The 25,794-nt window shown below is 45.7% G+C and overlaps 1 pseudogene; it reads left to right on the forward strand.

Moving 5' to 3' along the window:
* The first annotated feature begins 1,013 nt into the window (after positions 1-1,013).
* Positions 1,014-25,184, forward strand: LOC115321329 (annotated as a pseudogene).
* Positions 25,185-25,794: the final 610 nt, after the last annotated feature.

Here is a 25,794-nt window from a genome sequence, read left to right on the forward strand (position 1 = left end):
AACAAAACAAAAAAAAAAAAACAACAAACAATCACCTTAGAAATGTCGCTTCCAGTTTTAACAATGTGAAAAAAAAACAATCATCTTTGAGATATGGCGATCGACACTCGTTCACGTTGCGGATGAGAAAGTTTACGAGTATAATAGGAATCCACTAAAGATGCATGGGGATTACGCCAGTCTACGGGCAACGCTAAGTAAGTGCGAGAATTACACGTGCTTGCGAGACAGGTATGCACCGTTATTTGCGGATCCCGAAAGAGAACAAACGCACGTGACCGGTTTTGGTGAACCTGAGCAGGAGATACGCAACGTGAGCACCTAGAGGGGAACTTGGATTTGATGTTCGAAATCTGGCTGAGCATCACGCGAAGAAAGCGACGAACAACAAATGAAAAGTAAACATTTGCTGCCCGTCCCGTCTACTCTGTTCGTCTTTGTCCTCGCTGTTTCTCGGTTATTAGAGAATAAGCTAGCGAGTCTGGTTTCCGGGCTATGGGGTGACCTGAAATATGCTTCCCAAACACAACTATCCGCTGTGTAAGCGTCTGTCTTGTTTATTTTGTTCGTGTTTTAAACCGGGTTCTAAGTTTCTTAGAACATTCCTGAGCAACACAATGTGTTTCTAGAGTTTCCATTTTCCACAAAGCATCAAGCACATATTCACTGAACTTTTAGGACTGCAGAAACTCCCCGCGGACCTTTTCTTTTTTCCTTTTTTTTTTTCGTTTTTGAGCTGATGGAACGTGCCCGTGTGTTACCCTCCTTTCCCTCAGGATTGAGTAAGAGAGATGATAACTGATGAAAACAGTTCCCACTTTTTTTTTTCTTCTTTTTTTTACCGCAATTTAGATGAGGGTATTGGGTATATAAGCAATTGCGGCTGCAGTAGATTCCCTTGCTGGACTTCGACTCGCCTTACAAGTGTGTCGGGAAGAGTATTTTCAAAGGCCCCGTCCTATCCTCAACCCGCGTCGTCTTCACGATTACTTCAAGAATTTGAAGCTGTAGCAATGAGCGTCGAGCGCCTCGGAATCCATGGACGAAAGAAGAAAGTGATCATTGTGAACGGCATTTGCAACTTGAGGGACGCTCAAAATGCACTCCTTCAATCAAACTTCAGAGGCCTTGCGACACCTGCCCTGCTGGTACAGGTAAGCGCTACCATTTCCTGCTATAATTTTCTGTTTGGTCGTTTCCATCGAGTCATCAATGTGTTGCGAGATTTTAATAATCAACACTATAGTGGTCCGAGGCTTTACAAAATGCCGTATACGAAAAGTATTGTGATTAAGCACGATTTTCGCGACATTGAAAGGTAATTTCTGAGTCTAAACTGCACTCTCCCTAGACATTTTTTTTTTCATGTGCATAGCGCGAATGTTTAGAAACTTCGCTCTTGGCTAAAGTAGCTTTCTAAATTTCACTCTGAAGTAAAACTAGAGTAACAACTTGCGAGCGAAGTCTAAAATAAAGCACGAGCCCCAAGCTCTGTGTGCGTTCATGATTTTGCACGCGGGCTGGTGCAGTGCGGGCACCGTTCCAGGCTTCCATGCTCGGCTAGTAGATTCGGCTTTGGTCGCGCGCAAGGAGATAGGAACGTAATTTACAACATTACTTCTACGAACAACGAGTATGTGTACATTCAACTACCGCATCATCCGAAAAAACCGTGCAATATTTTTTTTTTTTTTCGTTGAGTGCTGTCGAAGTTGGAAGCCTATGTGACGGTCCCCGAAAAGTGAGGAAGAAGGTTGACAAGGGTCTCCAAGGGCAGGTCCCAAGGCCGGTTTGCTCGCGTCGGGGCCGATTACTCCAGGGGAAAGTGGATCGGCGCTGCCTCCACTGTTTGGCTCCGGCGGCTCCGGTATTCTCCCTCGCTCCTTCTTGTGCGACTGCGGCGGCGACTAAATACCCCAGGCTCTGTCTCCTTTATGCTGCGAGCATGGCTCCCACCGAGCGAGCCGTCGTTTTCTCTCTCTCTTTTTGAGCGCGAGGCTGCATGAGAAAGGGCGCTGCTCCTGCAGGCGCCTCGAAGCCTCGTCGCCTCGTCGTCCTCGTCGGGGTCCTCACCTCGTAGGAGTGTCGAGTCCTTTATCTTCTCAAGTTTGTTCTGCCTTGAACGGGTGCGCGAAACTGAAACACCGGATTGAGGAGGACGTCTGTCACCGGTTTTCGCGATGTTTACCACATTCTTTACTAGGGGAAATACAGGACACTCCGCTAATTTGCATTATACGGAGCGATGGCCGCGCCCATTCCTCCCCTGGTGGCGCGGGATAATTTGGGTATGTCCCTGTCCCTATTTTCCCTCCCCTCCTCTCCCATTTTCTCCTCCCGCAAAAACACGCGACCAATATGCGTCACCGACGATGCCAAACGCGGGCGGGCGATCACGCGGGCGCCGTGCTAGGCCGGGAGCGACCTGTCACAGCATGTTGATGCCAGCGCCCTTCTCTGCGGATGACACGCTACAGTATCCTGTTGTAGTGCACTAAGTATGACGCGTTCGACGCTGTAAACAGTCAGTGAAGATGGCAGGAGGGACAGTGTGCTCCGTTTTCCACTGCAGGAAGCGAACCTTTCAGGGCGAAAACCTGTAATTATTTCGGTTCCCTACAGATCAAATCACGTAAGTAAACAACTGCGGCGTCGCGTTTCTCACGCTGACCTACCTTATTCAAAATGTGTGTAAAACATATAGATGATCCGTGTTTATTGAATGCTGAGCTGTATATATTTGTACAAAGTGTTATTGTCTGTGTAAACAGACAATAACACAAGATCTGTGTTTGCTGAATGCAAAGCTGTACATATTTGTTCAATGTGCAATTAATTTCTCTTTCAACAAAAAAATTTCGAATGACATTTATGAGTGAAATCTGAGTTCGCATTTCATTTATCATTGTAGAAATACTTAATTAATCCAAACCAACTTTGTTCAATGCCAGCATGATATATTAGAAAAAATGTTGAATATCCACGAAGTAATAAAAAAATGATTCCCACATTTCTGAATATTTTTTTTTGTTTCCTTGGGCTGCTGCAAGGCACCATCTATTCGCAATTTGAAAATAGCGAGAAATATATCACTTTGTTAAATAATCTCATATCTAAAACACAGAACCCCACCCCTGATATCAGAATTTTGCGCCAGCCAGACATTGCCGAAACCAGCACTTCGGAAAATTCCCGATATACCGAGCTCGCAAAAATGGGGTCGTTTACTCAAGGTGCCTTCTCAGGCGCTTTAGCGAAAATCAAAGTAGCAAATACTTTGCGGTGCAGTATATGACAATATATGCTGTGCCTGCTAAACGTGCTTCTCGTGTCGACACAGTTCTTTAATATTAGTTGCTCCGCACTGCTTTGAAGTGCGATTACGATTAACCACATTTATTAGAGCAGCTTTCAAAACCGCCCGTACAAATTCGATGCTCGCTGATCGAACTACACGCGTGCGGTTTATATAACAGAACGTAGATATAGAGCTCATCCTAGATATATGTTCCCTTTAAATGAATCACCAATAAAGTGTCCGCAGGTTTTTAAATTCCACAGACGACCTACGCCGCCGCAACCGAACAGCGTGCACACACTGAAAGAGTTTGGCCGATAGTAAAATATTCCTCACCGAGAAATGGCGCTACTCATCACCCGATCATAAAGGGGAAAACCGCTATGCCGTGACACGTCCACCCATTCAAAGTGCGCAAAAGCTGTCGTCCCCGAGGCCATTGTATTCGCGGGGAGTGTCCTGTATTCCCCCTCGTAAAGTATTTGAGTTTACGTTTGTTTTGAGTGAGAACATAGATATCGCAGCAACTACAAACAGGTGAGGCTGCACCCCCTTCACCGGGTCCTCATTAGCGTTAGTCCGGCCCTGGCCGCTAAGTTTATTTCTTGTTCTCTTGGCTCGAGCTCGTAGCTTTATCCGCACTACAGCTGCATGTTGTATCTTAGATTATTTTCAGAGGCCTGTTACCACTTCGTGCGCACGCTAGCGCGTGATTCAAAGTTGCAGCGCGCAGCAAGAGCTCCTCCTGCCCCGTTACAAAGAGCCTTGCCCGAAAACACGATCTACTTGTATCACCTTAGCACGATTTATAGTTGACTGCACGTGCCAAAAACGCGAGCTAATTGCATTGTGTGGCGCCTCGGCTGCACGAGCATGTGCAGCGAGGGTGTCAGGTAGTCAAGGCCGTCTCGCGCTTGCACTGTCATTGCTTTTGGTTCGTGCTAAGGTGAGAGGCAGTATACTCAACTTCTTATTGTTTGGTAGCTTCCAAGTGAGCGCATGCTCTCGGCAGCGAAAGCTCCCACAAAGCACAGATTCACAAATCTTTTTGATTTTACAGCTACCGCTGTGAAATCATAGTTCGCTGCAAAATCGTGATTTCCGCGCTTGAACTCTCACCGCAAAGGCTGCCCAAGGGCGAGAGTGTAACATTGACAAACCCTCTTGCAGCACGAGCGCTCCCGCAGCCGCCGAGGCATGATCTAAAGCAGCATCAAGTTGCCGGTGAGCGTTGCCCACGTTGCTGGATTTTCCAACCCTACTGTAGTGTCGTCCCGCATTGAAAAACGCGATCGCGAGGATGCCCCCGACGTCGAAAGGGGGGTGCGATACGCGATGGAAATTGTTAGAGCCTTATTGTAGAGAGGGTCAGTAATGTTCTCGACAAGTTGTAGACGGTGTTTCCTCCTCGATAGTGTGCAGGAGGATGGCTTGCGTTGGACGGTGGCGGTGGTGTAGCAGTTCGGGCCAGACAACTGTTTTCGCAAATACTTCGTTGCAACAGTTTGATGAAAGAGAATTTAGAATACGAGTTACAGAAATACAAACATCGACAACCCGAGCCCCGGACTTGGCCGCCGTTAGAGAGCGGCTTCTTTCTCTCCAACGGTACCGAATCAAAGACCCCCTGCTTTGTCACGCCTGTGCTCTTATCGAGAGCAACCTGTCCCTCTTTCCCGTTTTACCATGGAGGTCAACATTCTCATCCGGCGCTCCGAGCCCAGGGCCAGACGGCGCCAGGCGTAGGAGGCGCAGACGAGTCTGGCCCTCAGACACGACAAATCACCCCTGGCACTCCGAACACCGGCTGGAGGGACAGGTGCCGACAGACAAAGCACAGCGCCCGAGACACTTCTAGGAAAGCGACCGGCACTTGTCAATGGGAAGCGACAAACGACTCTCCAAGCAACAACTCCAAGCGGTGGCACTGGTCGACCACTAGAGAAAAACACTTAACCGCGGAGCCTCCCCAGCTGCAGGCAGCCGAGCGGGGCGCGGAACGCGCCGCGGTCCGCCGCGCCGGGGCCTGTTTCCGAGTAACGAGACACCCACACCACAAAGACGGCTCCCCACCGCGTGCACAAACTTCTCCCTTCCAAAGGTCGTAAACATCCCCTACTGAACCCCACACGTCTCCCACAAAATCGTTCGCGCAGGGCCTCCAAACGAAGTCAGGACACAAAAAAAAAAAAAAAAAAAGGTTCCGGAACCTTACAGGGTCCATCTCAAGCCATGGGGTGCGTTTGCAATTTAATAGCGGACGCCACCGGCGAAGATTCGTCGCAAGTGCTCATGCTCTCTATTTTTGCGTGGCGAGGAGGAAAGCAGGCGGAAGAGCTCAAATGCCTGCGGAAGACCAACGCATTCGTCACCTCCTCGCAGTCGCACCCAAGTACCCCGAGTGAGCAGTTGGAAACTATCTCTGATGTAGAATTTCTTGGTGCATTATATGTGTGTATGGTATATGTGTGTGTATGTATATAGATATATATATATAAGTATACATATATTATATAAAACAGGGCAATAAAGAACGTTCTAACAACAACAAAATTTCGGAGGCCACCGACTCGTCTGCTGGCTGCAGTGCCCCTAGAAGTCCCCAAACCTTTATTCGCGAAATTTTTATCCCAAAAGTAAGGCGCACGACCCACTTAACGAGTAAAGCGTGGGCAATTTATGGAGTTGTAGAAACCTGAGTCAAAATATAAAGAACCTACGCAACCTTTCAACACACGCGCGGCGGGCAGCGCGTGTGTTTCGATGAAAATCTTCGCCACCGCGATGTGCGCAGCAGTTTCATCGCAGCTCTGTGCAGCCCTTCGCTCCTGTCCGTCACACTTGAGCCATGGTCCTCGGAGCGGCCATTTTTTTAACTGTGTTCAAAGCAGCTTTATAAAACTTCTCACCACGAATCCTCCTTGGAGGAGCGCCAAGACTCTTAGCGTACGCACGCAATTTTCGAAAAATAGCGCTCGCAAAGCGCAAGGATCGCGTTCGGCGCAAGCGAAGTAGCGACAACGCTACTCTTCGCGTTCGCAAAGCTTTCGCGTACGCTATTTTAAAACTCCATAATAAAGACACTATTTTTACGTTTTACAAAAGTGACGTCAAAGACGTTGAAATTTTTTTTTTTTTTATGTTTTGCCTATAAACGTCGAAGTAGTCACTGCCCTTTTTACCGTCCCTCAGAAAAACGGCGGTGCCCGACGCATGTAGCACTGACTGAGTATTATGGGTGAGTAGGGGAATCGGACGAAGTTCTCTTTCTTAAAAGCCCGACGACCTCTCACACTTCGAAAAGGAAATCGTGAAACTGTCAAAACAAATGGGTTTGGTGTCTGTGTACCATAGTTTCCGTTGTAACACCGTCGGGGGAGCCTTTCACGCAGAACCGGCGCGACGTGGCCCCTCACGTCGCTTACGAAAGTCCCCTGCGAGTTTTATTCGACCTCACGTTGTTTCAAAGAAGTTGAGATCGCTGAAAGAGCCCTAAGGCCCGCATCAGACGGAGCAATTTCACCCAGCAACTTGACGTCGCAACACCGGCCGTCCGCGTTCACACGCAGCGACCGAATTGCTACGACTTGCTATCATCATTATTCACTCTGAATTTTTTTGCAATATTTAGACACCCAGCTATGCGCTAAAACTTTTTTTTTATATCTTTGAATGGCGTTGGAGAACACAAACTAATCTTTCTGAACAGGTTTATTTTCAAAAACGATAGATTTCAAACCAGTACCAAGTCTTTAGCTGTCATCATCACCACCACAGGGGTTTCACATGAAAATATCGCGTCCCTGATTGTCTGCTGCCACTTCAAACGGCTCCGAGTTCTTCGAGTTGCTCGTTCGTTTCGAGCCGGACCCGATCTCAGAAATTCATATGATCTAGGGAAAGCTAGAGAACAAGCCGCCAGCAACATCAAAATTGCTGGAAAAGTTGCCCCGTCTGAAGCGGGCCTAAAAGAACTTCGATTTCGAAAGTGAAGCGTCGTCTTCTCACACCAATAGGCTGCACGCACAGAGAAAAGCTCGTTGATCACGAGACGTGGGCGAACACGACACCTGCGGCAAAGCCACTTGGGGTCGTGAGCGTTCGGAGGTGTGAGCAGGTGTGAGAGAAACGACTTGTAGTGGAGATGTCCGGTACATAAAACTATTTATTATACTTGACTACACAAGGTACAGCAATACATGAGCGCGTTGGCCCCGGTGCGGGCGTGTCTCTCCGATCCCGAAAGTGTAACTCGAAACTGTTTACTCAAACGCCCGCGCCCTCCGGCGGCATACCTCAGCAGGCTCTAGTTGCCAGACGCCGGAGGCGAAACCGAAACTAAACGTGTGGCGAAACCGAAACTAGACGTGCGATGTCCACACCACTCCCCCTTCCAGAAATGTTGAAAAATTAAAATAATACATGCACATATCGTTACGGCACAAATCGTACGGGTTGACGAACCCTTCGTCCACCACGCGTCGTCGGAGAGTCTGCAGAATTTCTCGCCGGCGCACTAGTTGGAGTGGTGATTGAATGCTCGAGGTGAGCCGGCTTTAATCGATCCACCGAAACCACTTCTGATCGTCCGCGCACTTCGATTGTGTAGTGTTTCGTACCACGACGAATGACTTTAAACGGGCCGTCGTACGGCGGCTGGAGGGGTTTTCTCACAGCATCGCGGCGCAGGAATATATGGGTACAAGTGTCAAGTTCCTTAAACAGGTACACGGTAGGACTCTGTTTAGCACGGGTTGGTGTCGGACGGAGGCTGTCCATGATTGTCGGTAAGCGTGACACGTACTGGAGGGGATCTGGAAGCTGCTCGTCTATGTTGGCTGCAACGAATTGGCCGGGGAGCCGCAGGGTAGTGCCGTAGAGCAACTCAGCGCTGGTGCACTGCAGGTCACTCTTGAGTGTTGTGCGCATGCCCAGGAGGACGAGTGGCAGCACTTCGGTCCAGAGTGAGGGCTCGCCGTAAGCGGTGATTGATGCCTTCAGGTGCCGGTGCATCCGCTCCACCAGGCCGTTAGCTGCGGGGTGATAGGCGGTGGTTATGCAGAGAGTCGAACACTGAGCGTCGAAAGGACTTCGGCACGAACGGGCGTGCGGTGCCAGTGGAAATGTCGCATGTGAGGAGCTGAGTGCATGTCGGTAGGGGCACGTCTTGAAAAATTAGCGTGGCTGAAGAAGCACGTAGATCTCTGAGCTCTTCATCTTCTTTCTGAAGCGTTGCCATCTTGTCAAAATCAATGGGAGTAGCGGACGAAAGGCTGCCCACGTTGGCGCGTGAGAGAGTGTCAGCTGCGGTGTTTTCAGTTCCCTTTATATGGCGGATGTCGGTGCAGAACTCCGATATGAACGCCAGATGTCGAACTTCTCTTGGGGAGAGCCCATCCGTTTTGGTGGTGAAGGCGTGGATCAGGGGCTTGTGATCTGTCATGATGTGAAATGACCGTCCCTCTAAGAAGTGGCGGAAGTACTTGACCGCCATGTAGACTGCCAGCAGCTCGCGTCCGTAGGTGCTGTAGCGAGTTTCCGCAGGTGACAGGGACTTGGAGAAAAATGCCAGAGGCTGCCAAGTCTCACCAACAAGCTGCTGTAACACCGCGCCAACGCCGCCATCAGATGCGTCCACCATGAGGCGTGTAGCTGCATCTGGTTGAGGGTGGACGAGGAGCGCAGCTGCCGCCAGGTCTTCCTTGATCTGCACGAACGAGGCCTGGGCCTGGTCCGTCCACTCCAACGGAGCGGTGTTCGGCCCCGGGGATGACAGGAGATTGTTCAGAGGCTGCAGTGTGCGTGCGCAACCTGGGAGGAATCTTCGGTGGAAGTTAATCAATCCCAGAAATTGCCGAAGTTTTCGTTTGTTAAGTGGCTGAGGGTAATCCCGAATTGCTTGCACCTTATCGCCGAGCGGGCGAAGACCGTCGGAGTTGATGCGATGTCCCAGAAAATTAATTTCACTAGCACCAAACTGACATTTGTCTGGTTTGATGAGTACACCATATTCTTCGAGGCGAGCGAAGAGTTGTCGCAGATGTTTTGCATGTTCTTCAGCAGAAGTGCTGGCGACGAGAATGTCATCGACATACGCGTAGCAGAAATCCAGGCCCCGTGTTATCTCGTCGGTAAACCTCTGGAAAGTCTGCGACGCGTTCCGAAGTCCGAAGGGCATCCGGGTATACTCAAACAACCCAAACGGCGTAGTGATGGCCGTTTTTGCGATGTCAGCTTCTTCTACTGGTATTTGGTGGTAGGCTTTGACATGGTCCACCTTAGAGAACACCGTTGCTCCGTGAAGAGTGGCTACGAAGTCGTGCAGGTGGGGCACAGGGTAGCGGTCTGGTTGGGTCACTTGGTTGAGGGAGCGGTAGTCACCGCAAGGACGCCAATCTCCAGGGGTGGACTTGGGGACCATATGCAGTGGGGACGACCATGGGCTGGAGGACGGTCGCACGATTCCGAGTTCAAGCATGTGCTCGAACTCTCGCCGAGCCACGTTCAGTCGCTCAGGTGGTAGTCGGCGAGGGCGTGCATGAACGGGTGGTCCCGACGTGATGATATGGTGCGTGATGTTGTGCTTTATGGGGCGAGTTGTGGTCACTGGAGACGTCAGGGAAGAAAACTCACGCAGCAAATCCTCGAAGTCTGACTTGACTTGCGGTCGAAGTAGTGTTGAAGTCACCGCCCCCGTGGCCTCTGCGATGCCGTGCACGGACAGGAGCGTTGTGGCATCTCGTAGCCGGGTGTTGCGCATGTCAACGAGAAGACCGAAGTGGCGGAGGAAATCAGCTCCGAGGATGGCGTGACTGACGTCGGCAACCAAGAAAACCCAGCGAAAAGTTCGGCGTAGACCGATGTCCATCGTCTGAGAGCGCTGGCCGTACGTTGCAATTTTTGTAGCATTCACAGCTTGCAAGTTGTAGCTTGGGCGCTTCAGACGATCGACACGGGAAGCTGGGATTGCACTAACCTCTGCACCTGTGTCCACCTGAAAGCGGGTCTTGGATACTTTGTCCACAACATAAAATAGGCGTGGTTGAGAAGGCACTCCTGATATGTGAGACAATTTTCCAGGTTGAATTTGCGCTTGGGATGGCACGAAATGTTCACTCTTCAAATTAATTTTGTTATTATGAGAACTGTTCATTGAAGGCTCCCCCCGCTGCTCATTTTGGCTAGTTGGGCAGGTGGAAGATGAAGAAAAGCGGCGCGCCGGGAGGCCAGGGGCACCGGCCGCTTTCAGTGCGTGGCCCGGGTGTTTCCCTGTTGAGCGCAGGGCAGGACGCACTTGGTGGCGTTGTCGCCAAAGCGGTGGTGGTACCAGCAAACTCCAGTACTCTCAGGCGCGCGCGACGACCCACGAGGGCGAGAAAAGGAGCGAGGGCGTCTCGGCCGTGGTTTTTCCAGGGTTGCAAGTGACTGCGCGATGCGCTGGACCTCGTCGCGCAGGGCTCTGAATTCCGTGAAGGAAACCAGGTTCTTTACTTCGTTTGAGGCTGGAAGCGTTTGAACCGAGCTGTCGATGGCAGAGATGCTGGGTGACGCAACTTCCACTACCCTATCCGCCAGGGCAGCGAGATCGTCAAGCGTCATGTCTCCGGCACCCGCCAACACCATGCACACATTAGCTGGTAGGCGCTGCAAAAACAACTGCCGAAGGAGCGAGTCGTCGACCGTCGAAGCCTTCTCCCCGAGCAGCTGGCGCATCCCGCGGAGTAACTGGGACGGTTTTCGGTCCCCCAGGTCCTCCGCAGTCAGGAGCTGTTGCAGGCGCTTCTGCTCGGAGAGGGTGGTGCGGCGGACGAGCTCGAGTTTCAGCCGGTCGAAAGGCTGGTCGGCCGGGGGAGAGAGTATGATGTCGCGCACCTCCGCCGCTTCCGTTGGGTTGAGGGCGGCGATTACGTGGTGGAATTTCGTTTGTTGGGAGGTTATACGTCTCGTCGCAAATTGGGCTTCAACTTGCGCGAACCAGAGGGCTGGGTCCGCCGGCCAGAAGCACGGAAGTTTGAGAGCGACGGTGGAGACGGTGGGGGAAAGCGGTGCCTGGGCGGCCGTGTCAGCCGCGGAACCGTTGGTGGAAGTCATGTTTGCTCACCGGTGGTTGCTTGGGGTCGTGTGAGCGAGGTGTGCTGTCCGGAACTCCGGGTCACCAATTATGTAGTGGAGATGTCCGCTACATAAAACTATTTATTATACTTGACTACACAAGGTACAGCAATAGATGAGCGCGTTGGCCCCGGTGCGGGCGTGTCTCTCCGATCCCGAAAGTGTAACTCGAAACTGTTTACTCAAACGCCCGCGCCCTCCGGCGGCATACCTCAGCAGGCTCTAGTTGCCAGACGCCGGAGGCGAAACCGAAACTAAACGTGTGGCGAAACCGAAACTAGACGTGCGATGTCCACAGACTCAATCTTTGACGCCACTGCACTGGCGTGGATCGCGCGCGGCCTTCAAATTCGGTTTTGAGAAATTGTTTTTTTACTTCACGAACTCTTTTCTCAAGTTTTGAATCTTGAGGGCAATGTCCAGGCATTGTGATTTAACTGTTTCGGAAAATAAATAAATGACTAAATAAGCATATATATATATATATATATATATTATTGCCCTGTGAGTGCCTCTTCGATTCTGGTGCTAGGTTCAGTAGATGCTCTGCTAATTTTTATCCGAACATTAAGTTGCATGCAGGAATTTGTTATGCGCGCAGCACGTGCTGCCGTCTATAGACAATTTGTTTACAGCCAAAACTAACACAAGAGCGTTAGACGAGCGTTCATCATCACCTTAATTTTGTTGCTTAGTTTGAAAGTTTTCTCTAGGTTGCTTTTATTGATTAGTAATTGTTGGTACTTCCATCAAAATGTTAAAAAGGCGCCAACTGCAACAGGACAAAAAAAAGACGCTCGTACGACGCCTGTCCGTGTCGTACGTGTGTCGTTTTTCGTTCTGTTTCAGTTCGCGCCTTTCAACCTTTTAATCGATATATACAAACTAGCCCCAACCAATCGGTCTTTCCATTTGCAACTTTGTTGTTATGAGCTGTCTGACTAGTGCCGAGGAGAAGCATTTGGAGGACTCTTTTGACACCATTTAATCCTTAAAGCATAGAAGCTTGTGTCATTGCACTAACACTGAACAACAACTTTGGCAATTGAAGTCACATGAAAGAAACCTATATGCATTTTGCGGTAACTGGGCAAAAGCTCTCCGGAAAAAATCTCGCCAGCTTTTCCACAGACCCGGTCAGAGGCTCACCAGGCAAAAGACTCTAGCAGGGTAACGTAGGATTGTTCAATTCAAGCACAATCTAGTTTTAGATCAATTACTAATTTGATTCTGTACTCAGCTAAGGTAAATGCAGCGTTGTGCAGCAAATTAAGCTGAACAAAAGGCCACAGGTGCAACCTAAGGTAGTGACTTCGGTGCGGGCTTGTTGTCACACTGTTTAAAATATTCTAAGTTAAGCCAGCGGCAATCGCTACTCACGTTATCTATTCGAGTTGCAATTGTAAGTAGAATAAATTATATATCAACGTTGTCACGCACTTGTGATCGTTGTTGCTTATAAAGTGCTCTTTTTGAAATTGGCCCTACTTCAATTCGCTTTTCAATTGTTCTTAAACACAGTAAAATGATAGTGAAATCTCAAAATTTATGGTCATACTTTGGGACGCCTAGAAACATAAAATCGGTTCTCAAATAAAGATTGTTGACCAGAATCTTGTCCCTCATAAAGCCTTTGTTCAGGTACAATCCTAAAAGTGTGATCACTTGTCAGAGTTCGTGGTAAAAGTGGTAAGCACTTGTCCGGTGACTTTTTGTGTCGGTTTCACACAAGGCGAGCATTTCAAAAACATAGCGCCCCTTTAAGAATTATATTACGAGAGTTTTGCTAGAGCAGTCGAGTACATCTTCACATCTCAAATTGTAAGTTTTTAATTCTCTTTAAGATATATAAAGAATGTGGCATATTGTGGGAGATATGCTCTGCTAAGTAATCCAAGAAGTCTGTGAATCCACGCCACTGTATCAAGATCTTTCACGTTTTACATGCTGTTATTTTTTCAGGTTTATAATTCAACCTACGGGGTACATCTTGATGTGGATCAAGACTACACTATAAAATTGCATGAGAAGCTCAATCTGCTTGTGAAAGAGCCTGTTGAAGTACTTTCCTCGACATCATTAGCTCCTCTGCCCGCGACACCACTTTCTGCTGTCAAGCATGTTCTTTATTTGCTTTGTGTGATATAGGTAGCAAGATTAAGAACTTGTTTAGTTCTCTGTTAGATTGCAAGCACACAATTCTTACATTATTACTGAACTGCAATATGGAGCTTGCAGCCAAGGTGGCTGCTTTGCAGGAAAAAGTTGAGAAATATTGGAGCTTAGTGAGTATGGTCAGGACAAGGAGATGTAGATGCATTTAGATTCAAATATTGATCAAAGCATCCGCTATAATTTTTTGGCATGAATATGCACCTACACAGAACAAAGGTAACACACTATATATGTGCAGGCAAATGTAATGTAAGAATTCTTTTTTTCTATTGCCATGATTTAGCTTTCCAACCCTGTGCACTGGACTTGCAACGGCATACACTTTGCCGGAGTCCACAAATGACTTGACAGAGATGATTGCAAAACCCAAGAAAGGAAAAGTATCCAACCAGATGCGCCAACGGATAATTCGCTGTCTGCACGCCGACCTGTGCAAGTGTGACCTGTAAGTCGCCTTGTTCGACAATATATGCTAAATAGTTGGATTTGGCTGACCCTCTTAATTTGCAATACCATATATGATTCTTCAGGTATCCTGCAAAACGGGACTTGTACAGTGAAGCTGCAACGCACCTTATCTTTAAGTATCGGCAGTTGGGGGATCTACCAAGCTGTGGCGCTGTAAGTGCATTTGTGGTTTTTACAAAGGATGTTGTGATGACAATAATATTCCGATTGTGTATATGTTTTCAAGGGTAACTGCACTTCATTTTCTTGGTTGAAGAAATGATTTGGACCTGTTAAGTATCATCTAAAAAAGCCACACGTCAAATAATTATTACGATCAATGTAGCGTGAAGTGTCAATCGACTTCCATCTAAACCTGTAAGAAACGGGCCAGCAAACTTTGGTACGAGCCATGTCGCTGAAATCTACTACTGCTATTCTAGTGCACAATAGAGGCGCAATCAACAGCGCAGTCAATACTGCGCTGTTGGTGCAGCCAACGTTGAGCCACTACGACACACCCATGTTTTGTTTGCTCTTACTTCTCCGGACGAAGCTCGGCTCCATTGACAACAGCAGCATCTCCTCCCAATGTTGGCTCAGCGATGCCCACATGATCAGCAGAACACGGATACACTATTGTGCTCCCCATACTTCTCAGTTTCGTCTGCTTTACCTTTGTTGCAATATAAATGCTTGGTTTACACTTTTTTGCATACTCTGTGCTTATTTATCTGCTATTTAACAAACCTCACCATCTACTAATACCTACGAGATAGTCATATTCATTCATATTCATTATTTCCGATTAGGCATAGTGTTAAGGCTGCAGTGGCGCAGATGCCGTCGTGGGCAGAGCAGATGACACTCACTCTCGGCTGTCTGTGTCATCTCCATGTGGAGAATCATGCGATGGCTTGTACCACGTGTTTGGTTATGTCCCCGCCGCCTCTGTCAACGTTGCCTGTCGAAACCCATTTTTCGGTTGCAGCTCATGTTTAAAACAGAATTGCATAAAAAATATTCTACATTTTGCAAAGCCAAATATGTAGGGCCGTATTAGTGCTTTTTGATGTGGAATCACTCATAATTTCCACATTTTTGAAGGGGATTGAAGTTCTTGTACCCTAAACCGTATTTCGATTATGCTCCTACTTTCAGGGCTCATGGAAGGAGGCCTTGAAGAACATCACAAAAAACAAGCGGAAGAGGATGGTAGACATCAGAGAAATCACGGAGGAGCGGGCAAAGTGGGCTAAAGTCGCCCGCTCCACCAGCAGAACCACTGCACGTGGGTTGATCCAGCGCTGTGTTGCAATAACTGTAAGCAGAATTTTTGTTTGCTATCATTGACGACGCAGCTATAATTCTAGATAAAATATGGCTGCCAGCTTCACTTTTGTATAACACACATTTGTATTTTGCTCATGAGCAGGTGCCAGTACTCGCTAACATTCCTATAAAAGGCTACCTTTTCCAGATGTTCCAATTTATTATAATTTTGAGTGTCACTCAAAAGTTTAACCTTCACTCATGAACAATGCACAAAAATTTGGTCTACAAATTAACATTCATAGAAAAGCAAAGGAGCAGGCAAGCTGGTCTTACTAAATGTAAGTTACACAAATTTCCTGCAACATCCCAAGTTTTTGTTTACTGGAATGTTTGTCTTTTCATACGCTTTGCTTCTTTTCCTCTATGAGGTTGAAGTTTTCTAATCTATCCCCATAGCAGCAGGAAAAAAAAAGAATCGTAAAAGCATGATATGCCTGCAAGTGACCGATATCACAAACCTTGATTCATGGTGACACAGAAGTTCATTGCAGCTGAATTTCAAAAACCTTAAGTGTAATTTTGGGGCACAATGTTTGCCGTTTTTACTTCCAGTTTTACGTTAAAACGTCGTTGGAAACTCTTGATTACTATGTCAACGGCTGGCATGAACCTTCGCCATAGCAGTAACCCTCCAATCAAAAATATGCAATGTGCTACATTCTGATTTATTGTCTTGGAGATCTACAGTGAGAAACCTTGTGCCAAATCAGTGTCACCTAAGGTGGTTTCATGTGGCATACTTCTGGTTTGAAATGTCTGAGGAATACATGTTGGTGAACCTTTGACCTATGCTTCCCTATGGGCAGAGGCAGTTTTCCCCTTAGTTTTCATCTTGATTGATGACTTCTGTTGGAGCAGTCCGTGATATAAAAGTCCGTCAGCTGGTACTAAATTTGTATTTACACTAGCTAACATTCAAAGTTAAGGTGAGCCAGTGCGTGAGGGGACAGCTCATTTACTCATTCCTAAATGAACTCGGCGAGCATGGAATGCTCGCCAAATTCATCAGCGCCCACCAAAGGGGAACTTTTGGTGGGCGCTGATGGGGTGACTACAAAAAAAAAAGAAACGAGATTTTAAACATGGGTTTCTGGGATCTAATCTAAATAAGTATCCCAATCATGCATTGTGAGTTCCATCATTGATGGATCCACTCGTGCTCCTCAAATTCACGAGCACCAAAAAAGGTGCCAACGAATAATTGGTTACATGCAAAAAGAGAAAGCGAATGATGGAAAGGAATCAACAACACGGTCACCGATAGCATGCCACATATAAACCACTGACTCGGCAAACCATCCCATAGCAAAACTGCTTAGTGAGTGAATAAAGGTAAAACTTAATCAATATTCTGCTTTTCAAGCTTCAAGCATTTTAACTTTTTCGTTATAGTTGCCATCCTATGCAATCGGGGAGGACGAGGCTTCAATTGAAGCACATACGGAGTTCCTCAAGAAAGAGACGGGGAAACCCGCTGAGACAAGAAAACAGGGACTGATCTCTGATACCATGAACCGCACATCCAGCAAACGACGTGAATGGATCTTCGAGAAACCGCGCACGGTGGATGAAGTTTCGGAAATGTAGCTTGCGCTGGACCTGAAGGAAGATGTATGACATTAAGAAGTTATTTCAGGCAATTATATAAAACTTGGCAGGCCTGATGCAAGCCTGTGTAATGTGATGCTGGACAAAAATTTGGATTTCACAAAACAAGGCAGTAAAAGTGCCTTCATGGGTTGCTAGAAACACAAAGACATAACTTGTACATAGAGAAATATCTCGAACGGATAGCAATATTTTTGAAAAGGGCTAGTATGTGGTGTCACGATCCTTGCTGATGCTCTTCACTTCTCACCATGGTGTGTCCTCGGCTGCCTTAGCACAGGTAATGCTCGCGGGTAGGAAGGGAGGAAGCAGGCATTACTTGCTATAAGGCAATGCCCGAATCCCTTATAAAATATATGGCCAGGGCCGGCCCTACGGGTAGGCGATCTGGGCGGTCGCCCAGGGCGCCATCGAAAAGACGTCGCTTTCTCGCCCTTCTCAAATATTCTTTAGCCTTTTTTATTTATTTGATGATGGTACCGACACGACTCTATATGCTCGATCGCCGTTGATTGTGGAATACGGTTCTCGTCTTCACAAAACACTCGTGTCGGGCCACTACTCTCATGTTTACTAACAATGTGATGCCGTACCCAGTAGATAGGGGCGTATAAAAAAAGGGGGGGGGCATGACCGGTATCTGCCCAGAACAAGGCAACCTTACTTCGTGCTCCTGCCCTGTTTTGTGAAATCCATAGTTTTTATTTAAGGCTCTCTTTTTTAAAACATCAATTTATTGAATCGATTATTTATTTATTTTTCAAGCCGCTGGCTTGATTCTGATTAGGGTTCTGTGTTTTCGCATCTAAACTTTTGATATGATTACCCCCTGCACTGTCACAGGCATTATTGTGCATTTTTGCGCAACCTCTGACAGTGAAGAGACCTTTTGGGAAGAGAAACACTTTGATTAGACCGACTATTATTTATTTGTAGTAAACATGTTTGGATGTTATGCTTGGCACTTAGTTGAAATAAACTCTGACAAACTCAGAATTTTTTTTATAAAAATAAACTCAGAAAAACACCCTCAGAATTTCACAGAAAATGTACCCACAAAGCACTAAACCTTAGTTATGATGTATAAGTAGCCACACATCAGTCATGCGGCTCTTAAAGACTTACATATACATGGCAGTACTGAAAAAAATGCAGGTGTCAACTGACTACTTTTTCTAATCAACAGCATCGAAAGGATTTCAGTATAGGTCGACAGTAGACAGCTTCCTGCTCACTGACTAATATTAAGATATTAGAATATGATCGAATCTTGTCAACATCAAGGTGGGCTAGGTAAAAACTGATCCTGGTTGCCAAAACAACTACAGTGTTTCTAAATGTTTATTGAATATTTCAGAAAAATCGTTTATCTTTTAGTTCGTTTTGATTCCTGAACTATTTAAATAGCTTGACGCAAATGAAAGAATAACAATTTACTAACAGCAACGACAAGAGGCTACGGTACTCATGGCATAGTCCCAGCTCTTGTGTTTACTTTTATTTACTGTGGCATAGTATCAACACCATTGATCTTTACCTTTAGTGAACAAATAACAAACCAGCAGCCACTTATATCAATAAGATAATATTCGCAACATTTGGAGGTTTGCTGGATAATAATAAAGTATAAAAAAAATGTAGAGGGTTACCTATAATTGATCTGTTTGTATGGGTACTTCACAGGTCCTGAGCGAATGCTTCAGGATAACTGGAATTCATGTTGAGGTGGAAGTACCCAAGTTCTTCGAAAGCAAAGGAGACAAGGTGCAACATGTGCTGAGGAAAACAAGCACGGGACAGGAGCTGCCACTTTGACGCAGAGCTGTAGGTATCCTGCATATGTTAATAGAAACTTGTACACAAGGTGGCATATCTTTGCATACTTTTAAATTCAAAATTGGGTTAGTAATTATGTGCCTGTACTGACAGTGCCAATTGTTCACAGGTTTACAGTAGCCAACCAATGTTTCACATTAGAAAGGTACCTTGAAAGGGTAAAAAAAAAGTTCCTTTCAACCAAAATATTAAATTGCTGCGTAACCTCCGCTTGGTATTGGCCACTTATCACTTGTTTGATGTCAATATTATGTTCCCGCGCAGCGTCCGCTTTATATTGGTCACTCTCAACTTGTTTGATGATTGCAGTAACGGACTTTGCTGAGGCCTTCGTTGCAGCATGCAGGAAAGATGAACATAAGCGAGTTGACAGAAATTAAACATAGTGAGAAAACCCTGAAACCACGGGCAAAATATGGCACTTACAAGAAAAGCCTCGAGACCTTCTTGCGCATGTGTCGTCTTTTGCCTGCTTCCTCTGGGTTCTATCACCATGACGTTGGCACCATTTTAACCGTCTGGAGCTGACATTTAGCCGATGAGTTCACTCTGCTACTAACCTTATCTGGAAAAAGCACTCGCACTAGAAGGACATGTGAAGACCGGCATGCAGCGATTCTTGGAAACACAACAGAAACACAAGCGCATAAAAAGGAACAGAGATACGGACAAGCGGTGGTCATGTTTGCTCTAGAGGAACTGGAACATCTGACTATAGCCTCCATCCAGCTTTTTTCTTACATAGGATGGGGTATCAAGGCTACAAGTCAAAATTAAAACAACCGACATGGCAGGCTTGAGCTCCAGGCAGCGGTATTGTAGGTGTAGATGCAAGAAATGATGAAGTTTATGTAAAAAAAAAAAAGATGTATGAAGTGCGGAATTTCAGTCAATGTTCTACAATAACTTTATGGCGTGTGGGATGGTTCTATAAGAAAAGCCAGAATTATAGGGCATGTCTGAAATTTCTGTGTCAGAAAGATCGGCAGGCAGTATTACGATCTCCCTATTTACAAAAATGACACTTTCCCCTTTTTTACTTTTTTCTTATTGTTTTAGATCTCTCATTACATCTGAGCAACTCTGCTTCCTTGAATCAAATTGATATGCATTCGTTTTCGGCTTTCCTTTCTTCATTGAGTTTATTCTACTTTGCCTTCCCCTTTGACAGTGATTTTTGTTTGCAACACATAAATTGTTTTACGGCTGGCTCATATAAACAAATCAGTAACGCTAGACTCTAATGTAACGTTCGACCATTCACAGCTAATTAAGTAATAGGGATCAAGAGATTGATATCCAAGTGCAGCTCACATATTGGTGGCAACATATGTTTCAACAGATGGAATATGTATGACGTCATATGTATATGTTAAATCAAGGCACATGGGGCCTGATACTTAGTTATAACCATATGCGGTAAATTCTATTACGGGGCTCCCATATTCTCAGCCTATATAAAGAGCAGCAAGAGTAGAAGGTTGCATTGCTGTGGCTCCTACAAGGCAGTCGAATGCCGAATGTATGCGGGCATACAGAACATTTGCAAAGCCTTGGTCGCGCGGAAAACGCTGAAGGGTACGGATGCAAAGAAACATGCGAGTGTTGGCAGTATTTGAAATAGATAAGTAATTAAATATCTGCACAAATATTGGCAAAAGCAACATAGGATGTGTGTCTGCAGTTTTAGACTCATCGGATTTTGCACACTGCAATTTATGTATTTCTTACTACATACTGCACACTACAATTTAAAAGCATACGGTACCACATAGAGCATAACACAACATCACGCAAAGCTTAACATCTACCGCGCAAAGCATAACGTCCTACCATGTAAAGCTTACACAACCGCAGACACACATCATATGCCAATGTTTGCTAATCTTTGCGCGCACACATTCTGTGCCCTTCAGCTTTGTTAGCATGACCAAGACTTCACACACTTATTACGGGTATCAAAAGCCCATTACGCCAACGATTTTTAAATGTCAGAACCAGAGCCTGGGAAAAACAATAAAGCATTCTTGCTTTCTGGCTGCAGTGGAGGCAGCTCTAATCTCTTTCTCGTAAACAGCAGACACCTTTTGCCGGCACTTCATATTTGTATTTAATTTTTTTTTTCTCAGAATCAGTTCTACTTATACTAATTTATTCAACTCGACAAGTGTCACCTAGCGCTTAAAGGAACATGAACACAGAGCCGGTTGGCACAGATGACTTGAAATATGAAAGAATAAAACACATAGAGAGACACACAGACAGGAAAGTTCTTTCATGTGAAAGAACTGTCGTGTCTGTGTGTGTCCATTCCTATGGGCTTCATTCTTTAGTGTTTCAAGGCTTCAAACAATGCTGAATCGAAATCCGGATTTCACCAAACAAGGCAGGATTGCGAGGCGGGATGCTGCAACATTTAAAGAGCGGCACAATAGAGCGTAATGACTCTCGCTTCCTCTGAGCTTCACGTGACCTCCTTGCTGCACGCCCTGTCCGAGCTCGGGCAGTTGAGGGCATTTCAAGGTGGTGACGTGAAGCGAAGAGAGAATTGGAGCTCAATCGTGCCTTTGCTTTTCAAAGATATGATCATCCTTTCAAGATATTGCTGCATGAGTGACGTTTTGGAGTTTTTAGCATCCCTTGAAATCCAAATGTCAGATCAGGATTCCTTTCAAGCCTTTTATAAGTGTGGGGGGGGGGGGGGATCTCGGAAAGAAAATTAGGGGAGAGGTTGAGGAGATAAAGCTCCTTCTCGATGTACACTAAATCGACCTCGGTTGTGCCAAACCTGGTTGTACTGTATTTGCAGATCAAATTGACATGGCTAAATCCCAGTGTCATATTTGTTTCTGAAGGACTATTGAAGCGTTGAAGTAGAGTCACAGACCACCCGTCAAAATTGAAGGAAGATCTGAGTTCCCCCCCTGGAGCCTGCAGCCCCCTGACTTCTGAGCACCGTCACCGTTGTTTGCATTATCCTTCCGTGATAATATAAATATAAGGAGGACAAATTATATTTTTTTTTATTTATTGATTCCGAATCCACCTGACACTTATAGGTTACTTGGCCTCTGCAGTTTGATGACCGGCTTAGAGCGGAAAAGACACGTCCATCCCCAACTGGCCTAAATAAACCCTCAGTCCCCTGCTGGTGCGTGCCAGATGCCCTTCGTTGGTTTGGCATGTGAACCCCTAAATTTTATTTATGTTATTATATCTTGCCCAGTTTAGCCCTTGGTTTTAAAGAAAATGAAAGCTAAGTTGTATACGGGAATCTATTACATGGAACATAGACCTAAACATTTGTCCTCTGCTTCATATACATCCAAATATTCCATTTAAAGATAAAGACGATAAAACGTCACTTCTATGAACTACTGAGTCACTTCATAGTTTTAGTGGAAGCGGACAGCGTAATTAAGCTGGTGTCCTCGAGAGTTACCAGCAGCATTCAGAAACTTTTTCACAACAGCTAGAGATATCTACTGCATATAAGCAATTGATTGATTACACTAAGACTGCTGGTGATAAATTTTGTTCACTAAACAAGGTAGACTATTGTTCTTGCAGCTCCTGCCATGGAGGTCGTCAAGAGCCTTGCAGCCCTCTTAAAGGACTCTGCTGCTTGTCTTGTCGAGAAGGTATGATATGGAACTTCTTCCAATCTCTTAAGATTTCAGCCCTGACTTTCTTTGGTCTTCAATGGAGAGAGCAGACAAAGGCGGGGAGCCGCTGTCACCCTTGCTAAATGTATAAAATGAACACGAATGTATAGCGGGGGCTCCAGCAGTTCTGACATAAATATATCAACAGGCCCCTTGGTGCCTTACCGTCTGTGCACGTGCAAGGCCTACGTCACGTTACAAGAACAGTGGTCAAAATACCGCTTACCTAAAAAGAGCAAATAATGTTTCCTCATTTAGAAAGACGCAGAGGTTGAAGCTGTGACTACCGCCATACGACCTATAGTCACCTCTGAAGGAACGAAGCAGGCTTTGAAACGTCGGGACTTCTTTTTACGGTTTTGTGGCTGGAGAATTCTCTTTTAAATTATTCATAACATATTGTGTGCCACTTGGACAAATGCAGATGTTAAGAAATTGCATTCACGCTACCTCCCAGGCCAGACTAGGTATGTATTTCACCGCTATGGGCAGGGTCCAGCTGAGTTGGTACTGTTTGGAAGGTCCCCCTCTCCCATATTTTCTGCTACAATTGTTTCAAATGTCAGGCAGAAAAGGGCGGGGGAGGGAGGGGGGGGCAACTGTCCCCTACCCTTGCCCCCTTATTCTGATGCCACTGGTTCGGGATATCCTGTTATTCGGGATATCCTGTTATAAATAAATGCCTCCCCTTATGGCTGCCACTGCACACAAATGAAAGGAAGAAAGGGATGTGGTTCAATTAAAACTTGTTGTTGGCCTAATTGGTTCATGCTGCAGTCTAGAAGTTTTTTTGCGCGCGATACAAGGGACAATCACAAGCTAGCAGACACGGACAAGTGTGGTTCAATTTTATTTTTAATGTAGCAGGGAAATACGGGGTTTGGAGCTGAGATTCACACTTTTGGAGCAGACAATTTTGAGCTTTCATGTCAGGAAGTTTTATACAATCTCTTCGAAAGTTAGCCCGTAGAAAAAACTGCAGTTGTTGGAGCATTGGGAGACTAAAGTGTTATGCCTAAAGAGGATTTGGCCTGTACAGATATCTATTTATTTAATTAACAATCATACGCCGGCGATTTTGAAGATGTCTCAATTAACCTATTAAGAGTACCGTGGAATCTTCGGCCTGTGTTTGACGTAAGAATTTTTTTGACTACTTTGCAGAGAGTTCTTATCACAGTGAGTCCGTCATAAAACGGACACTTTTGTGTTGAGTGCGTCTCACACTGTTCTCGCTCGTATTCGACCTGCTGCTGTCCACAGAGCAGCTAAGCGGAGCACATAGCTACTCTAACTTATCACAACGAGTAGCGCTATCTTTTCATTGCGATTGATGTGAGCACCGTTCGCACAAAAAAACGATTACTCTTCGTTAGGCATGTGCAAACAATGTTTTTTTTTTTGGTTCAAAGCAAATTTAATGTGTTTAATGGTCTTGGCCGAATATATTTGAACTGAATATTGAAGAATATTTGTACCTTTCTCCATGCCTTTTACTACACTTTTACCATGCTTAAAGACCGCCGACCAGTTCGCGCTTTCCACTTTTCCCTCGCCTTCTTCTCTCACCCTTACTACCCTGTCCACCGTTGCCTTTTTGCTCCTCGCGAAAGGGGGGGGGGGGGGGGGGATCGTGTGTTTTGCAGAATCTCTTGAGTCTGGTCGTCGGACTTTAAATAAAAATTCAGCTGGACTCAGGGACGTTGTTCCTAATTGCCCACTCATGAGCTTTATATTTATAGACCGTAGCCTCAGAACGTCCGGCACCTATATTGGTATGGCAAATAAATGGCAGATTTGACATAAAATTAAACCTATAAAAGAGCTTAGCCCTACCAAATTCAGGGGATTTATAAATCTTCCTATATAAATTTATTTTCTTAAGTTCTGAATTAAAAAAAAAAAGTCTCAAAACACAAATAATGAATTTAGGTTTTTAGAACATCGCTGCCTAACATGTACACTTGCATAATAGCCACAGCTACATTTCGCAGATTTTGCTGCAGTGTAATATCAACAATCACAGCGCGCGTGCACCATACTACTTTGAAGGTGTGTTTTTTTCCTAAGCGCACGCCTGCGATGCGGCGAAGCGAGTCGCGAAATCGCTGAGTTTGCTTTGCGGGTATTGCTTCTCCGCAACGCAACTGTGCTTGAGGAGAAGCGCACTCAAGGGGGCTAACCCGCTGCGATCAGCACGACGAAAAGTATGAATATCGCAGACTGCCACCAGAGGAAATTTTGAAATCTGTTCATTTGTTTTAAAATTGTTTTCTTAATTACTCTACCCGCGGTCCAGAAACACTAGTCTAAGCTAGTGTTTCTGGGCGGCCGGTACAACATGGACCACATCTAGACAAAGAAATAAAAGTGCAAACATTTATTTTTTGTACCCCTTTAAAATTGCTGAGTCTACATTTAAGTATTCATTCTTCACAGGAGCACGGATAAGACCAAGCGACGTATCCGGTATGCGGATCGACGAGGACTCAAGTGTAACAAATGTGGTGTTGTAGGGTCACTCTTTTGAGGTGACGGATACTCTCGCTGGTACAGCGCTCGTTCTTCCACTGTAGTGGGTTCATGACATTCCTTACCGTCCAAAAGCAAGCCGTTCACTTGCAGTGATTGGGCACTTGATTGGTTTGAAGTACACTATAAGGTACATCTTGGCTTTGGATCTAATCCCAAAGTTAGAAACTTGTTAGACAGAGCGAATTTATGTGCCTTTTTTATATTTGCGAAAATTAAAATGTTTGTTTACTGAGCTGCATCCAACTGTTTTTATTCTTTCAATGCTGCCTTTTCCTGAGAGCCTATAGCCTCTGAACACGCCCATGCTCCATCTTTTATGTCATTTTAGAGCTGCAGTTCCACATTTCCTATACAACCATCCCTTTGTGAACATATACACATCCACTTTTAGATTTTAGGGTTACTCTTTATTGCAAAATACTTGAGTTGTCCCTAGTTGTATGAAACAGCTCCCTCAACAAGACCAGAAGTAATTCAGATTACAGGGAAGTCAAGGGAGTTATTGAAATTCCATAAAATAGTTGCAACAAGAAACTTACAGTGGTCGCAGATCAACAGGCTAGAAATGCTACCTGCCAGTAGTGTTTAATAATTTTTTCCAGCAAACTTTTGACCAGCAAATCATCGATTTTACATTTCCACTTTAATTCGGCTTTCAGGCGTACACATTATTTTTACTGGGTTAACTTCCGCTCAACAGCACAACAAAATCAACATATAACAGTATACCTTAGCGGAGTTGTGTGACGCCCCCCTCTAGAGTGCGTTTAATTATTTTATACA

Source organism: Ixodes scapularis, unplaced genomic scaffold (assembly GCF_016920785.2).
Source record: "Ixodes scapularis isolate PalLabHiFi unplaced genomic scaffold, ASM1692078v2 PGA_scaffold3__209_contigs__length_174095766, whole genome shotgun sequence".
NCBI classification, from domain to species: Eukaryota; Metazoa; Arthropoda; class Arachnida; order Ixodida; family Ixodidae; genus Ixodes; species Ixodes scapularis.